Source organism: Nuphar pumila, chromosome 15 (genome assembly GCF_984573655.1).
Source record: "Nuphar pumila chromosome 15, dmNupPumi1.hap1.1, whole genome shotgun sequence".
NCBI lineage: Eukaryota > Viridiplantae > Streptophyta > Magnoliopsida > Nymphaeales > Nymphaeaceae > Nuphar > Nuphar pumila.
In genome coordinates this window covers 35717921-35734542 of record NC_143263.1, presented here as the reverse complement: position 1 = coordinate 35734542, position 16622 = coordinate 35717921, and the positions used below count along the sequence as shown (strand labels likewise).

The following is a 16622-nucleotide window of genomic DNA, read 5'->3' as shown; positions in this document are numbered from 1 at the left end:
CTTGTGGCTCTTCCATGATTATACCATAGGCATGCACACTAGCTAGTAGAGTACTATAGAATTTATTAATTCATAAATTCATGATTTGTCAAACATAGTAAATACTCTCACTTTTCAAATTTTTACCATAGCTTATACTTTCACTTTTCATGTGCATTATCATATATTGATTACCACCTGATCATTTTATATCAGTATATCCAAATTTAAATAGTCATAAATGTGACTCACCGACACCATTTAGCATTTTATGCATAAAAATAAAATATCCCTTCATTCATTTATACAAGCATATTATAGAGAGCATTATTTATAATGATTATTTATCATTATATACAAATAAATATCCTCACATGCACGTGTAAAACTATAATTCAGCTCTCACTATTCCAATGCATTGCATTTAAGCAGTATTTGTATTAAGCCATGACATCACGAAGTTTTACATATACTAGTTGGACTTTTCCTTCATAATATATCACCATCATGAGGATATTCACAAACTAAGTTGATTTTCATCATGAAGTAAAGCATAAATCTCCATATCCAAATCCAATTTGGATATGCACCAAAAATCATATCCAATGAGAATTATCCCATTACCATTTGAATATGCCAAACATTAAAGCCAATCTCAAGGCTTTAATCAAACCACAAGCTTGTAAAAATATAAGTCCAGATCCATTATCGGATCCACTCAACAAAATATATTTGTATGAGTCCATATTCAAAACCGACTTGAAATGTTATCTATCAAGTCTAACTCAATTTATATTAAAATGGATCTCCATACAAGCTTAAATAAAACTATGGATATCACATGAATTTCCCATAATCCAAATCCATATCCAAAATCATATATTTCAAATGCAAATTGATTCATATTGCACATCCAACATTCTACTTATCTAGATCTAATTGTGTCAAACTTGGACTCATATAAAATATATGTCACTATTAGGCCCAAATATCTGGCTTGATTCTATACAGATTCAGCATAAAACTTGGATCAAATATAGATCCATACAATATATATATATATATATATTTGTCTCTGAATCAATTCTAGATCTATATCCAATATACGGGCATAACACTCATCTGAATCGAATCATAAATCTTGAATCAAATCTAGATTCATATTCTATATGGCAATTATGCTTATTTGGATCAATCGCAAACTTGGATCAAATCTAGATCCATACAAGTTCAACAAAAACCTAATAACATTGTCTAGATCCAAAACTAATTCAACTGAATCTATACTCAATCAATTTGATCTATCCAGATTTGTATATGTTCAACCAAATCTAATATGCTTTACTGGATCAAACTAAATCTATTTCACCTTACTAGATCCAAACATATGATTTAATAGCGATCAGATCCAATCTTGACCCAAACATTATATTTAATAGATCTTATAATTAAACTTGATCCATATAAAAAATTAGATCAATATAAACCATACTAGATTCAGATATTAATATGAACAAAATATTAATGCATATATAAAAATATATGCAGACAATATTTCTGGATCCAAAAATATCAGGGTAGAGATATAAAGCAAATCATAATTGGGTCCAATTTTTTTTACCAGATCCAACCAAGTTTATAAGAAGCTACTTGAATAGCTTGACCCAATCCATATCCACACTTGTCTAGATAACTCTCTCAGAGGTATTCCACTAACCAAAAGTACTTTTCTGTAAAATCAGAAAAGTTAAAAACTATTCTGAGTAAAATAAATAATTTAGAACATAATATCTATAAATTTTGAGTTAAACAAAAAACTTTAGGTGGTTTTTTGTAATTTTAAAAAAGGTTATTCTGTGAGAAAAAAGAAACACAAAAGCCTATCTCGGATAATATCCAGAGAACAAGCTTGTTTTTGGAATTACTCAGAAAGCAAAATCTCTGTTTTGAAAATTAAAAGGACACATGTAATAAGAGAAGAATATTAAGGACACATGCATAATAAGCAAAAAAAGAAACGACCCTCTTTTTTTTTTTATAAAAGAGGGGAAACCCGAAGGGTTCTCGACCCTTCGAAAACTCTAACTCCCCCTTTTCTTCTTCATTTTCTTTTTCTTTATGTTGTTTCCTCAATGACCCCACCGCGGTTTCTGGCACAACCACACCACCCGATAAAAGGGGGGTCACCGCCATCTCCAGTTGCTCCACCAGCCTCTGCCAGCGATGATCGATGCCACCCCTGACGTCAGCACAAGGAGTTCTCCTCTACCTTCCCTGCAACTCCAAATGGTCTTCTTCTTCTGCTACTGTAGGAAGGATGCCCACTCAGCCATATGGACCACCTGCTCCACAGAGATGATGCTTGCTCAACCATCTGTGCTCTATAGAGATGATGCACACTCAACCATCTGCACCACCTACTTCACCAAGATGACACAGTTCTCAACTTCAAGAAGGTGCGTCTGCTATCACAAGATGCGGTCAAAGACGGAGGTACCATCAGTCTGTGGAGACAATGACGAAGAAAAAAGAGCCATCAACGGGCTCGATTTTGTCATCAGACGAGAAGCACCACCGAAGATCAGCGAATTATTGCAACCATATGAGATTCGAGATCCATCGAAGCACCACTTCAGCATCATCGTAGGCCATCGGGAAGCGGTGCTCTGGCGTGAGATGACAAAGGCTCAGAGATGCCGAGCAAATCGATGACAGGCAACATCGTAGTACCTACCTCCAGTAGCCTTACTGCATCTCATGAGAGCACTACCCGCTCCTCTTAGAAAAAAAACATCTATTTGGTGGGGTCTGTCGAGCAAGGACCTCCTTATTTTTTCTTAGGCGCCTGTCTTGGCCGGAGAGATCTCGACGCACACCCCTGTTGCAGGCAATAGAAGTCGTCGGAGTCTAGCGATCACTTAACAGAGGGAGTTTCTTCCTCTTTTTTTTTCATAAAAGAGAGACTTAGGGTTTCTCCCCTTTTACGAAGGAAAAAAAACAAAGGAACTGGAGAGGGGGCAAGGTGGTTGTTGCCCTCGCCCCCACCTTCACTGTGAGATACGACAATCGTCGTCGTGGGTTCTGATGTGGGTGCCGGTGCAGCTGCCATTTGTTTCCAGCAACTGTTCGATGGAGAAAAGGTTTTCCACTCTTTTCGTGGGGTCGTTGCGCCAGAGGCAGCGATGACTACTGCCCCACCTTCTGGCCTGTTTGGTGGTCCACAACGGATGCCTCCTTAGTTGAGCACGATCGCCTACTCAATTGAGAAGAAACAACCTTCAGAGAAAGAAGCGATGGATTTGCCATAAGAGCCCCTGAGCAGCTCTAAGTCGTCAACAAAGGCTAGGAATCCATCTGCCATGATCTTCCAATACAAGGGAACCTTTCCATCTTGGTCCGAAGCAACAAAGACGATGGAGGTGGCATTGTCGAAGATGATGAAGGCAAAGTCATTGGAGAGGTGGTCGACGACAAGGTTGGGCGGGTAGGGAGCTCTTTCCTGCAGCGCCTTGTAGGCCTTGATCACCAACATTGCCTCGTTCACATTCTTAGACAACCAGTACTGCTATCTCAGGCTCGCCAGGTTGTCCATCGCCCCTGAGAACAGGGAGAATGTCTTGTCCTTGTATGCCAACACCCTGTGTAACGCCCCAGAAGTTCGACTTGAGAGAAAAAGGTTTGCATAGAAATACCTTAAAAAATCAGAGTTTGCAGCAAAGATTTTTAAAGATACCAAAGGATTTAAAAGTACAAGTCAATTCTTCTGAGTACGTTAGCAAAAAGACTCAGCGCAAACACAAGCTCATTTTCTAAGCCAAGATAGTAAGCAGAAGATAGAAGGGTGTCCACCCCAAAACAACAAAAAAGTACAAAACCGAATAGCCAGCGTATCGACGAGAGAGGCGAGGCTTTGACCATGTAGTATCTGCACCGCCGCCTGTAAGAAGAGCTACCTGTCACCTACACCCATAAAGAATGGGGTCAGTCCTGAAAACTGGTAGGTACGCAAAAAGGAATAAGACGAACTAATTTAAAGCATGCTTAAATAGAAGCAAGCAGAAACTGATACAACCTATGCAAGTGAACAACAAGGCTAATCAATATATTATGAAATCAAGCAAACTAGTGTTACAATGATAATAATCTAACTGTAAGCAATCACAACCAGGATTATCATGCATACCTTTCAACTATCGCAAACAATAAACTGATAGTAAGGTAAAAGCATTCAGTTTGAGCAAAGAACAAACAACAACTGTGAGCATGCCATACTGTGATCTGATTATTATCTGAACATTGTGGGTACGCACAATGTGTAAACGTAGAAACAGTCGAAATCCGTTTAGGGGTTCATTATGCTATGTATTTTATTATACCTCGAAGGACTGACTGAGTCCGCTCCTAAGGGGACGATCAGTGGTCGAGAGAGCAAGTCGCCAAAGCCTAGAAAGGGCCCACGGATGCATCCAACTTCTGCAGAAGTGTCGGGCGACTACCACCTAGGATACTTATGGTAACGCCATTTCTCCTACCTCCGATGACTGGGGAAGCCAGATCATTGCCCGAAATAGCCATGAATGGCCTGTCCATCGGAGGTTTTGTACCATCCATCCTCTCTCTTGATGAACCAGCCCGAACAAGCACGATGAAGGGTTATTCATCATCATCGCCTTGCTCTATATGCCCTGGTCTATTCGACCCATTCGAGCATCTTGCATGTGAAGGCACATGTTTATCATTTAGTGAGGTATCCAAAAGCAGAACGTGGGGCCCATTCACTTTATGCTACGCATCATATCATCGCATAACACTGCCAAGAGATGCGGCTAAGTTTATAGCCACAAGCCACCAGGAATACTTAAAGGAGCTCAAGTGCTGACAACAATTTCAAGGGGTACCTGCAAGGCAGAACAATAGCATAGTCGAAGTCTATATGGTACAAGCAAGAAGCGAGTCAGCATAAGCAAGCAGGGCAATAAGCAAGGTGCTAAAACATAAATAGCCAAGGCGCATAAAGCGCGGGGTAACAGAAAGTAAAGCGCTGAAACATAAATAGCCAAGGCGCATAAAGCGCGGGGCAACAAAAAGTAAAGCGCTGAAACATAAATAGCCAAGGCGCATAAAGCGCGGGGCAACAGAAAGTAAAGTGCTGTAAAGTAAACAGGACAAGGATCGCGAAACCGCGTCCTTGACTTTAAAAGACAAAAAATAAGGTACTGGAAAGTAAATAGGACAAGGATCGTGAAACCGCGTCCTTGAGTTTAAAAGACAGAAAAGAAAGCCTGGGCACATATAGCACGGCGGCAAAAAAAAGTAAAGTGGTGGAAAGTAAACAGGACAAGGATCGCGAAACCGCGTCTTTTAGTTTAAAAGACAGAAAAGAAAGCCTGGGCACATATAGCGCGGCGATAACAGAAAGTAAAGTGCTGGAAAGTAAACAGGACAAGGATCGCGAAACCGCGTCCTTGAGTTAAAAGAACGTACATATACGTATATAGGCATATTGTTTAATTACCTTTCCTTTAGTTTAGTTATGTTCATTCAAAGTCCTTTCACGCAACTTTCCCCTACCTTGGGGAGTTGCAGGTTCCTGCACGCCTGCGGGCGTAAGTTCGAAGGGTCTCAGGCCACGAGACACGGGGGCACTCCGTCGTGCAACCTGCACATGTTAAAGAGGTTAGCATTAGTCAAAAGCAAAACAAAGACCAGGCTGCCAAGCAGAGATAGGCAGACAGGGCCCCTGACGAACAACCCAGGCGGCCACCAACGGTGACAAGGGGCGGAGCCCCCTGCCGACAAACAGGGGCGACAGGGGGCGGAGCCCTCTGCCGGCACACAAAAGAAACAAAGGATGACAGAGGGGCGGGCCCCCCTGCCAGCAAACAGAAAAGATGACAGAAGGCCCTGCCCCCAGCCAGCAAATAGAAAAGACGATAGGGGGCTCCGCCCCCTGCCAGCAAACAGAGCAGTGACAGGGGGCGAAGCCCCCTGCCGACATGCCAAACAACGACAGGGGGCTCCGCCCCCTGCCGACAACAAAAGCGACAGTGGGCTTCGCCTCCTGTCGGCAAACAGAACGACGACAGGGTGCCAAGCCCCCTGTCGGCAAACCGACGGTGACAGAGGCCAAGCCCCCTGTCGGCAAACCAACGGTGGTAGGGGGCCAAGCCCCCTGCCAACAGACAGAACAGCGACAGGGGGCGAAGCCCCCTGCCGACAAGCCGAAGCAATGACAGAGGGCTCCGCCCCCTGCCAGCACACAAACACAGGTAGGGGGCCAGGCCCCTGCCGACAAAACGGCGACGGTAGGGGGCCAAGCCCCTTGCCGATGAAATCGCCGGTGACAGGGGGCTAAACCCCCTGCCGACCCATCGTCGGTGACAGGGGGCCAAGCCTCCCCCCCGACACACCGACGATGGCAAGGGGCCAGGCCCCCTGCTGACGAACGGACAACAGCAGAGGGCCAACCTGCCGACGACCCGCTGACGACATGGGGCTAAACCCCCTGTCGACCCATCATCGGTGACAGGGGGTCAAGCCTCCCCCCGACACAGTGACGATGGCAGGGGGCCAGGCCCCCTGCCGACGAACGGACAACAACAGGGGGCCAAGCCCCCAGTCGACGAACCCGAGCTTCGGGGAGAGGGAGAAGGACACCTACCTGCAGCAGTCCGGCGACGAGTTGCCGGAGAAGAAGAAGAAGAAAACAACGGTTGACGCTAGCACGGAGGAGGGGAGCTGACCAGCACCAAGGTGGCTGCCAGATGGCCGATCGAACGATGGTCGGTCGGCGGGTCGTCGGAGCTGAGCCGAGAACGAGAGAGAGAGAGAGTGGAGAGAGAATCGAGCGAGGGAAAATGCCGTCACCCGAAACACCAAACCCTTTTAAAAAGGGGGGTGTACCAGCTTCTCGAAAATTCGAGAAACCGGATCCGGGCTGGGCTCGGATTCGGCATCGTCAGCCGACCAAGACATGTGTCTGACACGTGTCTGACACGTGTCTGGCGCGTGTCCGACACGTGTCAGACTCGATTTTTTTTCCAGACATTACATCCTTCCCTCCTTAAAAGAATTTTGTCCGCGAAATTTTATTGCGATAAGACTTAAGCATACAATTCAGGGTATTTATTCCTTATATCAGCCTCTGGCTCCCAAGTACACTCGAAGCCATGGTGTCGCCATCGAACCTTAACAAAAGGTATCGTCCTGAATCTTGTTACTCGCTCGCAACAATCAACAATCTCCACTGGCTTTTCCTCGAAGCTTAGGTTATCGCGAACATCCACGTCACCAAAGCAAGTAACATGGGATGGATCGTGGACGTACTTCCGCAACATAGACACGTGAAAAACATTGTGAATTTGAGCATATTGCGGAGGTAACGCCATTCGATAGGCTGTCCCACCTATCCGCTCTAAAATCTCGAAAGGTCCAACATATCTGGGACTCAATTTCCCTTTCTTTCCGAAACGGAAGACGCCTTTTGTCAGAGATATCTTAACAAACACCATATCTCCAACTGCGAAGGAAAGCTCGCGACGACGGCGATCAGCATAACTCTTTTGTCGGCTATGAGCGATACGAAGATGCTTCAGAATACGTTGCACTTGCTGGGTATAGTGCTGAAGTATGATGGGTGACTCAAGCCTTCGCTCACCTACCTCCCAATAAACCGGTGCTCGACACGGCCTCCCATATAAAGCTTCGTAAGGAGCCATGCCGATACTCGCGTGGTAGCTATTGTTGTAGGCAAATTCAATCAAGCATACGTGAGAATCCCACTCTCCATGCCAATCAAACATACAAGCTCGCAGCATATCTTCCAGGGTCTGAATAGTGCGTTCCGACTGTCCATCAGTCTGAGGGTGGAAAGCTGTGCTAAACTTTAGTTTAGGGCCCAAAGCTTGCTGGAGCTGCCCCCAAAATCTCGAGGTGAACCTTGGATCATGGCCGGATATAATAGAAATTGGCACTCCGTGCAGATGAACGATCTCCTGAATATACATATCCGCAAGACTGTCGAGCGACTGGCCGAGACAGAAAGGCAAGAAGTGCGTTGATTTAGTTAGTCGATCAACTATTACCCATATCGCGTCGTGCTTTCTCTTCGTTCGAGGCAACCCGACAACGAAGTCCATAGCGATATCCTCCCACTTCCATAGCGGGATCTCCATTTGCTGCATGACTCCTCCCGATCGCTGGTGTTCGATCTTAACCTGTTGGCAAGTCAAACATCTAGACACAAACTCTGCTACCTCACGCTTCATGCCGCTCCACCAAAAATTCCTTTACAGATCCTTAAACATTTTTGTACACCCGGGATGGATGGTATATTTTGATCCATGCGCTTCGGTCAAAATCTCCTTCTTCAGGACAGGGTCACTAGGGACCCAAAGGCAATCTTTGAACCAAACACTACCATCCTCCTTCAGACGGAACAATGAACTGTCCTGAGCCGTACTCGCCTTAAACCCTTCATAGCGTGGATCAATCCTCTGCCCAACAATAATCCGGGCAGACAGCTCCGGAAAGACTATGAGGTTAGATAAACGCAACGAGCCTGTCGAAGAAAAGAAAGGTTTCCACGAGACAAAAACCTCGATCATTTTCCACTCAGCAGCTAACGTGCTGACCAAAACCCCAAAGGATTTGCGGCTAAGGGCGTCCGCTACAACATCCGCCTTTCCTGGATGGTAGGAAAGCAAGAAATCATAATCCTTAAGAAACTCGAGCCATCGCCGCTGACGCATATTTAGATCCTTTTGAGAAAAGAGGTATTTGAGACTCTGGTGGTCAGTGAAAGCCTCGAACTGCACACCATATAAGTAATGTCGCCATACCTTTAATGCAAAGACTATCATGGCTAACTCAAGATCATGCGTAGGATAATTCTTCTCGTGCGGTTTGAGCTGACGAGAGGCATATGCTATCACCTGACCGTTCTGCATAAGGACCCCACCCAGGCCCGTGCCCGAGGCATCAGTATAAATCACAAATCCTTCCTGGCCAGACGACAAAGCCAGGATAGGAGCAGAGGTAAGTCGCTCTTTCAAGGACCGAAAGCTTGCCTCGCAACTATCGTCCCATACAAACTTAGTCTCTTTCTTCAGCAGCTTGGTCATAGGTTGAGCAATCTTGGAGAAGTCCTGGATAAACCGGCGGTAGTACCCAGCTAATCCCAGAAAGCTTTGAATGTCACGCACATTCCTTGGTTGTTGCCAATTCAACACAGCCTCAACCTTCGCAGGATCCACAAACACCCCTTTTTTCGAAATGACGTGCCCCAGAAACAGCACTTCTTCGAGCCAAAATTCGCATTTGGAGAACTTAGCAAACAAGTGCTCCCTACACAAAGTCTCCAAGACAATGCTCAAATGCTCCCGGTGCTGCTCCCAACTCTCAAAGTAGACCAGGATGTCATTTATAAATACGATCACGAAAGTGTCTAAGAAAGACCTGAACAGTTCATAAGGTCCATAAAAGCCACTGAAGCATTAGTGAGTCCAAAAGGCATAACAGTGAACTCAAAATGCCCGTACTCAGTACGAAAAGCTATTTTCAAAACATCGCCTTCCCTGATTCGAAGCTGATGATATCCGGATCTAAGATCGATCTTGGAGAAGACCCTAGCTTTCTGCAGTTGATCGAACAGATCCTCAATACGCGGTAACGAATATTTATTCTTGATTGTGACCTGGTTGAGCATCCGATAGTCGATACACAACCTCAAAGATCCGTCCTTCTTTTTCATGAACAAAATAGGAGCTCCCAGGGTGACACACTAGGGCGAATAAACCCCTGAACCAAAAGCTCCTAAAGCTGCTTCTTGAGTTCTTCAAGCTCTGCAGGCGCCATACGATAAGGAGCCTTCGAGATGGGTGCGGTACCGGGCAACAAGTCAATACAAAATTCCACCTCTCGGGGCGGAGGAAGACCAGGCAACTCCTGAGAAAAAACGTCGAGGTAATCACATACTATATCCAACTCACCAAGGAAGACAAGTGCCTCAACCGATTGAATAAGATTCACAAGAAAAGCAGAACATCCCTTCCGTAAGAAGCTCTGCGCCTTCAATGCTAAAATTATCTTGGTCTCCCGCACCGACCGTGGAATCCGAAATTCAACCTTCGAAGAACCCGGAGGAGACAAAATAATTCTACCCTCACGGCATAAGACCTTGGCATGGTATTTGTGCATCCAATCCATGCCCAGGACTACATCGAATTCGGACATCTCAATCAAAATGACACAAGTCAGCATGTGTCGCTCAGCCACTACTACGTCTAATTCTGGTAAGTAGGTGATACAAACTGTATTCTTCCCAATCAGATTATAAACATCTAAGGCAGAGTCTAACTGAGATACAAGCAGTTTCAATTGTGCAACAAAACTTGTAGAAATAAACGTGTGAGTGGCACCACAATCGAAAAGAACAAAAGCTGCACGATCTGCAACTAAAATCGTACCTTGCACGAGATCTCCTTTAGTCAACTGCTCGGCCGTAGCTATGTAGACTCGTGCAGAAGCTTTCTTTGTGCCGCTGGTCTGCGGTTGCTCTGACCGGGTCAGCGGCGGTGCCTGCAGCTGCAGGGGAGGCTGGGACACACCACTGGCCTGCCTAATTTTGTCTGCCGCCTTCTTGCGGAAATCGCGGATGTAGTGGCCCATCTTGCCATAATATAAACAACCGCCTGTCTCACGGGGACAAGGCTGACCCACTTGAAATCTCCCATACTTACTGCAAGCTCCACTAGGAGGTCGTCGCGGCAGACGATACTGGTTCCGCTGCCTTTTCGTCGGAGGACTTGACAGTTTCGCTCCTTCAATCTTCACAGGCAGAACCGGTTGCTTATCTTCTTCGATTTTGACCGGCAACAACGGTTGCTTGGCCTGATCGCGTGGCTGCATCCTCTTTCGATCACCACCTATCGGAGGTGGCTTCCGGGTCTGGATGCTCTTGGAACGCTCATTGGGGAAAGTAGCTATTTCGACAGCCGCTGCTAAGGTTGCAGGCATGCTAGTAAGGACTCGGTGCTTGAGTCCTTCCTTCAGGCCTCTAATAAATTTTCTCGCCCGCTCATGCTCATCTTCGAAGAGGTTGGGGCAATGCCTCTCTAATTGTTGAAACTTTGCCGCATATTCATTCAAAGTCAAGCTGCCTTGACACAACTCCAAAAACTCGATGTTCTTTTTCTCTCTTGCATGAGGGAGAAAATAATTGTCAAGGAACGCCTTTTTAAAAGTTTCCCAAGGCACCGTGCCAATGCTCGAGAATCGAATCTTCCGTGTGGTATCCCACCAAATACGAGCCTCGTCCTTTAAACGAAAGGACCCAAATAAAGTCTTTTTCTCCTCAGAAGCTATGAGGATGTCAAAGACTCGCTCGACTTCACTAATCCAATATTCTGCCGCATCCGGGTCTACTCCACTGGAAAAAATCGGAGGATCCAATTTTATAAATTTCTCGAAGGAGACCCCCTGCTCAGGAGCCTGACTTCTCTGCGCAGTCCCCTGGTTTCGGATCGCTTCGGCCAACGCGTTCAGAGAATCCATAATGAATCCCTTGCATTCGAGCCCGTCCTCTGTCAAATCCTCGTCTGGTCGTCGAGCCATCCTAAAAAATAAACATAAGGTACATCAGACTACACCAAGACAATTAAGAAATAAAGGGTACTTTATAAATTCTCAAGTTACTACATATACAAAATCCCAACGATGTTGGTATACAAGCCAAAAGAAAATACTTATCTGCATGAGAGTTCGCAACCTCTCTTACAAAAATTAAACAAAAATTTGCAAACACTTCCTTCTAGGGACGTTCGAACTGTCAAAGGTATTCCCTCTTATTCCCTATATGCCTAAACCTGCGTCGAGGGACAAAAGAGAGTTGCTCATCTGGGGGAACCTCCACATCGTACATCCGAGTTGAAGGTGTGTAGTCCAGTGAGACTGAACTGCTTGTGGATGAATCTGAAATGTTGATTTGAAAATCAACACCAGGAATTGGGAGCGCTGGGCCCTCTGAGATCACTGGGGGCAAAGGTTGTTCGAGGACCGCCAAAGGTAGATCTGGCACATTAAGGTCAGGGATGACGGCTACAGAAGAATCCTTGACTATAGTTGCCCTATCATGCTCTTTTTTAAGGAGACAAAAGTCTAAAGTGTGTCCGGACTCGCCACAAAAGACACACTCAAGTGGTACTAGGATGGGACCACTACCATTAGAGAATTCCGGCGTAGCTTGCCGATTTGCCTGGACTTGCGAGGGTAGATGTCCTCCTACTCAAACATATACCAAGGACCAGGTTGCTGCCAAAGGTACCTGAAATTCTGGGGTAGTGGGCTACCCGTCTCATTCGTAAAGATCGGTGGGGGTGGGCGATTAGCTCAACACTCTTCCCAGGACATCCTACGTCCTCCTCTTTCAAAAAAGAGGCCCCTACCTCTTACCGAACGAGCACGCATTCTACGACCACCCCTGCCGTGATAGCCACTCTGACCAGCTGATGAATCCATCACACACAAGTACTGATCAAAGTAAAAGCAATACATTAATTTTATCAAAGCAAGAAAAATTAAACGTCGACTTACAGTGCGGTGGAAAGCTCGATGATCAAGGTTCAACCATTCTCGTCCTGACTCTGATACCAAAAGTTGTAACGCCCCAGAAGTTCAACTTGAGAGAAAAAGTTTCCATAGAAATACCTTCGAAAATCAGAGTTTGCAGCAGAGATTTTAAAAGATACCAAAGGATTTAAAAGTACAAGTCAATTCTTTTGAGTATGTTAGCAAAAAGACTCAGCGCAAACACAAGCACATTTTCTAAGCCAAGATAGTAAGCAGAAGATAAAAAAAAGTACATTCATAAAAAGGGGTTTAGTTTATACAAGGCAGAAGGGTGTCCATTCCAAAACAACAAAAAGGTACAAAACCGAATAGCCAACGTATCGACGAGAGAGGCGAGACTTTGACCATGTAGCATCTGCACCGCCGCCTATAAGAAGAGCTACCTGTCACCTACACCCATAAAGAATGGGGTCAGTCCTGAAAGCTGGTAGGTAGGCAAAAAGGAATAAGACAAACTAATCTAAAGCATGCTTAAATAGAAGCAAGCAGAAACTGATACAACCTATGCAAGTGAACAACAAGGCTAATCAATATATTATGAAATCAAGCAAACTAGTGTTACAATGATAATAATCTAACTGTAAGCAATCACAACCAGGATTATCATGCATACCTTCCAACTATCGCAAACAATAAACTAATAGTAAGGTAAAAGCATTCAGTTTGAGCAAAGAACAAACAACAACTGTGAGCATGCCATACTGTGATCTGATTATTATCTGAACATTTTGGGTATGCACAATGTGTAAACGTAGAAACAGTCGAAATCCGTTCGGGGGTTCATTATGCTATGTATTTTATTATACCTCGAAGGACTGACTGAGTCCGCTCCTAAGGGGACGATCAGTGGTCGAGAGAGCAAGTCGCCAAAGGCTAGAAAGGGCCCACGGATGCATCCAACTTCTGCAGAAGTGTCAGGCGACTACCACCTAGGATACTTATGGTAACGCCATTTCTCCTACCTTCGATGATTGGGGAAGCCGGATCTTTGCCCGAAATAGCCATGAATGGCCTGTCCATCGGAGGTTTTGTACCATCCATCCTCTCTCTTGATGAACCAGCCCGAACAAGCACGATGAAGGGTTATTCATCATCATCGCCTTGCTCTATATGCCCTGGTCTATTCGACCCATTCGAGCATCTTGCATGTCAAGGCACATGTTTATCATTTAGTGAGGTATCCAAAAGCAGAACGTGGGGCCCATTCACTTTATGCTACGCATCATATCATCGCATAACACTGCCAAGAGATGCGGCTAAGTTTATAGCCACAAGCCACCAGGAATACTTAAAGGAGCTCAAGTGCTGACAACAATTTAAAGGGGTACCTGCAAGGCAGAACAATAGCATAGTCGAAGTCTATATGGCACAAGCAAGAAGTGAGTCAGCATAAGCAAGCAGGGCAATAAGCAAGGTGCTAAAACATAAATAGCCAAGGCGCATAAAGCGCGGGGTAACAGAAAGTAAAGCGCTGAAACATAAATAGCCAAGGCGCATAAAGCGCGGGGCAACAAAAAGTAAAGCGCTGAAACATAAATAGCCAAGGCGCATAAAGCGCGGGGCAACAGAAAGTAAAGTGCTGTAAAGTAAACAGGACAAGGATCGCGAAACCGCGTCCTTGACTTTAAAAGACAAAAAATAAGGTACTGGAAAGTAAATAGGACAAGGATCGCGAAACCGCGTCCTTGAGTTTAAAAGACAGAAAAGAAAGCCTGGGCACATATAGCACGGCGGCAACAAAAAGTAAAGTGGTGGAAAGTAAACAGGACAAGGATCGCGAAACCGCGTCTTTTAGTTTAAAAGACAGAAAAGAAAGCCTGGGCACATATAGCGCGACGATAACAGAAAGTAAAGTGCTGGAAAGTAAACAGGACAAGGAGCGCGAAACCGCGTCCTTGAGTTAAAAGAATGTACATATACATATATAGGCATATTGTTTAATTACCTTTCCTTTAGTTTAGTTATGTTCATTCAAAGTCCTTTCACGCAACTTTCCCTACCTTGGGGAGTTGCAGGTTCCTGCACGCCTGCGGGGCGTAAGTTCGAAGGGTCTCAGGCCACGAGACACGGGGGCGCTCCGTCGTGCAACCTGCACATGTTAAAGAGGTTAGCATTAGTCAAAAGCAAAACAAAGACCAGGCTGCCAAGCAGAGATAGGCAGACAGGGCCCCTGACGAACAACCCAGGCGGCAGGCGGCCACCAACGGCGACAAAGGGCGGAGCCCCCTGCTGACAAATAGAGGCGACAGGGGGCGGAGCCCCCTGTCGGCCCACAGAAGCAACAAAGGATGACAGAGAGGCGGGGCACCTTTCCGGCAAACAGAAAAGACGAGAGGGGCCCCCACCCCATACCGGCAAACAGAGCAGTGACAGAAGGTGAGGCCTTCTATCGACACGCCAAACAACGATAGGGGGCTCCACCCCCTGTCGACAAACAAAACAGTGATAGGGGCGAAGCCCCCTGTCGACAAGCCGAACAACGACAGGGGACTCCGCCCGCTATCGACAACAAATGCGACAGGGGCCAAGCCCCCTGTCGGCAAACCGACGGTGACAGGGGCCAACCCTCTGTCGGCAAACCAACAGTGGCAGGGGGCCAAGCCCCCTGCCGACGAGCCGTCGATGACAGGGGGCCAAGCCCCTTGCCGACAGACAGAACAACGACAGGGGGCGAAGACCCCTGCTGACAAGCCGAAGCACTGACAAGGGGCTCCTCCTTCTGCCGACACACAGAAGCGACAAGGGGGGCTCCGCCCCTTGCCAGCACACAAACACAGGCATGGGGCCAGGCCCCCTGCCTACAAAACGACGACGGTAGGGGGCCAAGCTTTCTGCCGACGAAATCGTCGGCGACAGGGGGCTAAACCCCCTACCGACCCATCATCGGTGTCAGGGGGCCAAGGCCCCCCCCCCGACACACCGACAATGGCAGGGGGCCAGGCCCCCTGCCAACGAACGAACAACAGCAGGGGGCCAAGCCCCCTGCCGACGAACCGCCGACGACAGGGGGCTAAACCCCATGCCGACCCATTGTCAGTGACAGGGGGCCAAGCCTCCCCCCGACACACCGATGATGGCAGGGGGCTAGGCCCCCTGCCGACGAACGGACAACAGCAGGGGGCCAAGACCTCTACCGACGAACCCGAGCTTCGGGGAGAGAGAGAAGGACACCTACCTGCAACAGTCCGGCGGCGAGTCGCCAGAGAAGAAGAAGAAGAAGACGGCGGTTGACGCTAGCACGAAGGAGGGGAGCTGACCACCACCAAGGTGGCTGCCGGATAGCCGATCGAGCGATGGTCGGTCGGTGGGTCGCCGAAGCTGAGCCGAGAATGAGAGAGAGAGAGAGGGAGAGAGAGAGTGGAGAGAGAATCGAGCGAGGGCAACTGCCCTCGCCCGAAACACCCGAACCCTTTTAAAAAGGGGGGTGTACCAGCTTCTCGAAAATTCGAGAAGCCGGATCCGGGCTAGGCTCGGATCCGGGTCCGGCTCGGATCCGACATCGTCAGCCGACTAAGACACGTGCCTGGCGCGTGTCCGACACGTGTCAGACTAGATTTTTTTTCCAGACATTACACCCTGGGCCTAAGGTGATGCTGGATGTGATGAGTGTAAGCCAATTACTCCTCACTACCAAGTCGGAGGGACACGACATCGAGGGAGTTGCACATGAATCGATCGACGAGCAGAGACACCATCATCTTTGGCAACAGAGTCTGACTGCCTGCTGCTGCCAACTCGTCGGGGGGGGGGGGGGGGGGGGCACGATCGAGCTGCTGAACACACCCAACATCCTTTTCTATATCTTCCCTTTAATTCAGTCCCCGAAGAAAAAATGAAAGAGCAAACATACAACGAGCAACACACCACACGATCTATGAATACAAAACCACTAGCGACAACTGGAAAAGCGAGCAACACACCACACAATCTCCGATGACCATATAACAGAGGGGTGCTCTGTTGTCTCTATGTCGACAGTAATGCCGGTCTCCGGCAACTCCACCTTCCTCTGCATC

General features: G+C 46.9%; 1 pseudogene; it reads right to left on the bottom strand.

The window, feature by feature from the left end:
* Positions 1-3232: 3232 nt before the first annotated feature.
* Positions 3233-16396, bottom strand: LOC149815121 (stem-specific protein TSJT1-like; annotated as a pseudogene).
* Between the last annotated feature and the right edge of the window lie 226 nt (positions 16397-16622).